This window comes from Taurulus bubalis, assembly GCF_910589615.1.
Source record: "Taurulus bubalis genome assembly, chromosome: 14".
Taxonomy (NCBI): domain Eukaryota; kingdom Metazoa; phylum Chordata; class Actinopteri; order Perciformes; family Cottidae; genus Taurulus; species Taurulus bubalis.
The window spans coordinates 885,985-893,245 of record NC_136602.1 but is presented as its reverse complement, the minus strand read 5'-3'; positions in this window follow the sequence as shown (position 1 = coordinate 893,245).

Sequence of the window (7,261 nt, the reverse complement as noted above, 5' to 3'; positions counted from 1 at the left end):
CCTCCAGCTGTAGCGCTCGATCAGCAGCTGGACGGCGGGGGCCAGGACGAAGGTCCCGATGCCGCTCCCTGAAGACGAGGGGAGATGGGATGAAAATGAGGAGGGTGGAGAGGAGTAAAACTTTTTTTTAAAACAGAGGAAATGAAAGAAGAGGGAAGTGGAAGGGACGGAGATGGAGAGGAAAGGTGTGAATGGCGAGAGAAGAGAGCGCCAGGTGAGTGAAGGCGTCACTACCAGACATGGCGATGCCGTAAGCCAGAGCTTTCCTCTCGCTGAAGTAGCGCCCCACCATCGCTATAGCGGGCGTGTAGCTGAGAGCAAAGCCCAGACCTGCAGAGGACCACACCACGCCGACTCACATCACAACAGCACCGCTAACAGAGAACCAACAGGAGGAGAGCTAGTAACGTTAGCAGCACCGCTAACAGAGAACCAACAGGAGGAGAGCTAGTAACGTTAGCAGCACCGCTAACAGAGAACCAACAGGAGGAGAGCTAGTAACGTTAGCAGCACCGCTAACAGAGAACCAACAGGAGGAGAGCTAGTAACGTTAGCAGCACCGCTAACAGAGAACCAACGGGAGGAGAGCTAGTAACGTTAGCAGCACCGCTAACAGAGAACCAACAGGAGGAGAGCTAGTAACGTTAGCAGCACCGCTAACAGAGAACCAACAGGAGGAGAGCTAGTAACGTTAGCAGCACCGCTAACAGAGAACCAACAGGAGGAGAGCTAGTAACGTTAGCAGCACCGCTAACGGAGAACCAACAGGAGGTTTATATTATTATTATCATCACACAATAATATCTCGTGGATGCTGCAGGATCCAGTGTCTATCTAAAAACTGTAAATGTTCTGGAGGTGGATCTGACTGATGTCTAGCTCTCATCTGAGAGCTAGACAGTGATTGGCTGTTTGTAGTTTGCGTACCTGTGAAGACGCCCAGAGACAGGTAAAGGAACTCCAGACTGGAGGCGAAGGAGCTGAGCACCAAGCCGGCCGCCGACAGGAAGCCACCGAGCATCACCGTCACTCTGCAGGAGAGCCGGTTGGCCAGGAAGCCTCCCAGAGGAGCTGCAGACAGCATGGGGATTATTATGGTATATATGTATAAATACCAGTGGTGGCTGTCAGGGTCTGTAAGCCTTCTCTGCTTGCCTAAACAGAATCACAAAGTTATAGCTATTTTATAATTTAATTATTTTTCCGTATCAGCTTATTTTCTCATGTCACAGCTCCTGTCTTCCTCTGTTGCTCTGCCTTCAGCCTGCAGCGCTGCTTTCAATGCAGCTGGTTTAAAGGAGAGCTTTCATCCAATCAGATTCTTTCCTCCTGTGTCTCTATGTCACAAAGCAGTTTAAGCCTTAGCAGATTAAAGAACACAGAGAGGACGCTGTGGTTGCTTTGAGGTGCAGCGCCTGCGAAATGGCGTGGATGTATATGATTGGTCAGTGGCCCAGCGTGACCATTAACATGCGCTGTGATTGGTCAGTGGGGCAGCGTGACTTCTGTCAACGAAAGAAAGAGAAGAAGCTAGAACCTAGAATCTTAGGTTGAATCCTGAGAAACGGACTTGCTGGTGGATTACTGATGACGCCTTTCACCCAGAGGGTCACGGGCGTGTGGGGCGTGAGATGCGCTGCGTAATTGCACATTTAATCGCCTCATTTCCGGACCAAAAAAAGGTTTTAAAAACGGCACCTTAATTATCTCTGCAACCACACGGTTGTTTAAATTACTATTATTTAAATTACTACGATACCGTAACCCTTGTGAGAAGAGACCTGTGGTTTCGAGACGTAAATAAAGTGTGTGCATGTGTGTGTGTGTGTGTGTGTGTGTGTGTGTGTGTGTGTGTGTGTGTGTGTGTGTGTCGTACCACACAGCATGGTGGTGCAGTCCAGCAGACTGTGGGTCCAGGCCGTGGAGACGTAATCCTTCTCAAAGTGCAGCTGGAACTCCACAAAGAACAAGGACACACACCTGGAGAGAGACGAGGTGTCAGCTGTGAGGAACCGTTCTGTTCGTTAATAGAACTTAATTTGTGGACATCGTCACTTCCTGTTCAGCCAGTGAACAGGAAGTGACCCTATATGGACTGAGGAGTCGCCCCCTGGTGGTCAGGAGAGAGAATGCAGCTTTAACACATGAAGCATAGACTTCTATACAACCATAGGAGTCGCCCCCTGGTGGTCAGGAGAGAGAATGCAGCTTTAACACATGAAGCATAGACTTCTATACAACCAGAGGAGTCGCCCCCTGGTGGTCAGGAGAGAGAATGCAGCCTTAACACATGAAGCATAGACTTCTATACAACCAGAGGAGTCGCCCCCTGGTGGTCAGGAGAGAGAATGCAGCCTTAACACATGAAGCATAGACTTCTATACAACCAGAGGAGTCGCCCCCTGGTGGTTGTGGTGGAGATTTTATTTAGAAGGTGTTATTCTTAAACATGTGGACCATTTGGTGAGGTCAGTTTGCCCAGACTGAACCGAGCCATCCTTGGGATGATAGCGAGGGTATCTTCCTATTGTTTTGGATTCCTCTGTTTTCTTGTTTTCTTCCTTTTGGCTATCACTTTTCTTTCTCAGGGCCGCGACCAAGCGGCAGGCGCCAGCTGGGTGACGTGGACCGTCTCCTGTCTACACGCGGATGGCAGCGTGGGGGGAGGGGAAAGGGGAGAGGGCAACCATTTCAAAGAATAATTGTTGATGTATAAAACTCATGTGAACTATTTTTTCCGGGTCAGACCTCTGAACCATTTTGTGGGGAAAGAGCTCTGCCCATTCAGCTGAATGTTTTACTAGTTTCTGTTTAATAAATACTTAAAGACATTTAAGTGTTTCACATCGCATTTGCTTTCCACTGAAGGAAATTGACAAGTTAAATTTTCCATTACAGTGGTCAGGAGAGAGAATGCAGCTTTAACACATGAAGCATAGACTTCTATACAACCAGAGGAGTCACCCCCTGGTGGTCAGGAGAGAGAATGCAGCTTTAACACATGAAGCATAGACTTCTATACAACCAGAGGAGTCGCCCCCTGGTGGTCAGGAGAGAGAATGCAGCTTTAACACATGAAGCATATACTTCTATACAACCAGAGGAGTCGCCCCCTGGTGGTCAGGAGAGAGAATGCAGCTTTAACATGTGAAGCATAGACTTCTATACAACTAGAGGAGTCGCCCCCTGGTGGTCAGGAGAGAGAATGCAGCTTTAACATGTGAAGCGCAGACTTCTCTCTTCCTAACTGGAGGTTGCTGCCTGAATCCAATGTCACCCCAGTGCATGATGGGAAACACACACACTCACCTGGTCACTGCCCGGATGCAGATGGTGGACAGGAAGCAGCCGGCGACGACCATCCAGCCCCAGCCTCCCTCCCGCGGGGTCGTGACCCCCGACACCCTCCTGCCTCCCTGCAGCTTCTCCTCCGTGCTGACGGACATCGCTCCAACCAATCAGGAGGCAGACGGACATCAGAGGCCCCGCCCTCTGCTCCCAAGCGTTCTCCGTTTGGCGCTGAATGAACGGCACGTTCTCATTGGCCCGCCGTGTTCTGTCACGTAGAAAAGCAGATATGTTGTTCATATGTTTCATATATTCTAAATATTATTATCGTAATCTTTAAATTGTATTTTTAACCATAAATATATCACTTTGAACATATCAACATAAATATATCACAATAAATATATCAACATAAATATATCAACATAAAGATACCACTATAAATAAATCAAAATAAATAAATCAAAATAAATATATCACTATAAATATATCACTATAAAGATATCACCATAAATATATCACAATAAATATATCACCATAAATACATCACTATAAATATATCACCATAAATACATCACAATAAATATATCACTATAAATATATCACTATAGATAAATCAACATAAATATATCACAATAAATATATCACTATAAATATATCACTATAGATATATCAACATAAATATATCACAATAGATATATCACTATAGATATATCACTATAAAAATATCACCATAAATATATTACTATAGATATATCACTATAGATATATCAACATAAATATACAACTATAAATATATCACTATAAATATATCACTATAGATATATCACTATAGATATATCACTATAAATATATCACTATAAATATATCACTATAGATATATCACTATAGATATATCAACATAAATATACAACTATAAATATATCACTATAAATATATCACTATAAATATATCACTATAAATATATCACTCTAGATATATCACTATAGATATATCACTATAAATATATCACTATAGATATATCACTATAGATATATCAACATAAATATACAACTATAAATATATCACTATAAATATATCACTATAAATATATCACTATAGATATATCACTATAGATATATCACTATAAATATATCACTATAAATATATCACTATAGATATATCACTATAGATATATCAACATAAATATACAACTATAAATATATCACTATAAATATATCACTATAAATATATCACTATAAATATATCACTATAGATATATCACTATAAATATATCACTATAAATATATCACTATAGATATATCACTATAAATATATCACTATAAATATATCACTATAGATATATCACTATAAATATACAACTATAAATATACAACTATAAATATATCACTATAAATATATCACTATAAATATATCACTATAAATATATCACTATAGATATATCACTATAAATATATCACTATAAATATATCACTATAGATATATCACTATAGATATATCAACATAAATATACAACTATAGATATATCACTATAAATATATCACTATAAATATATCACTATAAATATATCACTATAAATATATAATTTATTTATGGGAAGACGTCCAGATTGTGTTGTTGATTGGAAAGAAACACGAGGATCAGAGGTCAGGATGGACCGCCCCTTGTGTCTGATGTTGTGTAACGTGTGTGTGTGTGTGTGTGTGTGTGTGTGTGTGTGTGTGTGTGTGTGTGTGTGTGTGTGTCATTTAGGAAATAAAACAATAAAAGAAAGGTTTTTAAAACAAAGAGTAAATCTTGTGTCGTATCGGCTTCGTTCAAACTGCTTTCATGAGTCCGTCCAAAGGTTTCACTTCTTTTGCTTTGTCATCTCTGCAAACAGGCTGTGTGTGTGTGTGTGTGTGTGTGTGTGTGTGTGTGTGTGTGTGTGTGTGTGTGTGTGTGTGTGTGTGTGTGTGTGTGTGTGTGTCCCTCCGGCTACAAAGTAAACTGACAGTCAGCCACGAAAACAGTTCACAAAGTTTTAGTTAAATAAAAGTTGAATTACAAAATGGTCAGAAAAAAATATCTGCACATGTTTACTGAGCATGAAAGAATATTTATAATTATGTTGTCTGTAAAATATAGTTTACAATGAATTTCATCCACATTTCTTTTTCTAAATGTTATTAAATAATAATAATTAATAGTAATTTCAGCACAGTGTTATTGTATTGATTAAATCACATTTTTAACTATAAAGTATAAATATACACTGACAGACAGGATGCACGTCAAAGAATAAAAACATGAAAGTAAACTCACAGCTTCCTGTCGGCTCCTCCTCATCGCTTCATGACTCAACAGAGACTCTGCTGCTCAGCTGAAGACAGGAGGAAGAGGAGGAGGAAGAAGAGGAGGAGGAAGAGAGGGAGGAGAAAGAGGGGGAGGAGAAAGAGGATGGGGAGAAAGAGGAGGGGGAGGAGGAAGAGAAAGAGGAGGGAGGAGGATGAGGAGGGGGGAGGAGGAGGAGAAAGAGGAGGAGAAAGAGGAGGGGGAGGAGGAGGAGGAGGGGGAGGAGAAAGAGGAGGGGGAGGAGAAAGAGGAGGAGAAAGAGGAGGGGGAGGAGGAGGAATAGGAGGAGGAGGAGGAGAAAGAGGAGGGGGAGGAGAAAGAGGAGGGGGAGGAGGAAAAAGAGGAGAGGGAGGAGAAAGAGGAGGGGAAGGAGGAAGAGGAGGGGGAGGAGGAAGAGGAAGGGGAGGAGGAAGAGGAGGGGGAGGAGGAGGAGGAGGAGGAGGAGAAAGAGGAGGGGGAGGAGGAAGAGGAGGAGGAAGAGGAGGGGGAAGAGGAAGAGGAGGAGGAGAAAGAGGAGGAGGAGGAGGAAGAGGAGGGGGAAGAGGAAGGGGAGGAGGAGGAAGGGGAGGAGGAGGAGGAGGAGGAGGAGGAAGAGGGGGAGGAGGGGGAGGGGGAAGAGGAAGGGGAGGAGGAAGAGGAGGAGGTGAAGCTTAAAGTCACCCCACCACTCGTGTGTCTCAAAGAACTCGGTCCCCTTTATGGTGTTTGGACTTTATTGCTATAATAACCATAACTGTTCTGACTATCAGCTTTTATATAATTTGTTTTATGTCGTGTTAAAGTTTATGTTTCTCTTCAGTTGTAAAAACAGAAATCCTACAAAGACTTCATTGTTTTAACCTTTTAAGCAACACGCTATTTTTAGGCTTCTGCTCTAAATGTCATCCCAAACTAAAAGGCTGTATCTCTGCAGCCACTAGGGCTGTTTGAATAATGTTGGTGTTATAATAAAAGATACACATGTGAGATGTAGTTCAGATGTGTAAATATCAGTCTATATGTTACTGGTTAAGAGTAAATGAAGATGACACAGAAAAAAATGAAAAGGTTTCAGGTCCGCCTATAAAAAAATCTCTTTCAGGATGATTATTTCTTTGAAATGATGCAGCTGTAAGGTCCAACTCTAACCCAAATCATAGCTCAATATGTGAACATTCTCTAACCCAAATCATAACAATATGTGAACATTCTCTAACCCAAATCATAGCTCAATATGTGAACATTCTCTAACCCAAATCATAGCTCAATATGTGAACATTCTCTAACCCAAATCATAACTCAATATGTGAACATTCTCTAACCCAAATCATAACTCAATATGTGAACATTCTCTAACCCAAATCATAACTCAATATGTGAACATTCTCTAACCCAAATCATAGCTCAATATGTGAACATTCACTAACATACTTATAAACATATTTATGAAATAAAACAAGCACACAAATTAACTGAATGCACAGATTTAATTTTGATCAAACTGTAGTCTTGTGTACTCTGGTGTGTACCCGTGTGTACTCTACTGTACTCGTGTACTCTTGTGAACCTTTGTACTCTTGTGTACTCTCTACTGTACTCTTTTGTGTACTCTGTTGTGTAGTTTTGTGTACTCTTGTGTACTCTCTCGTGTAGTCTTGTG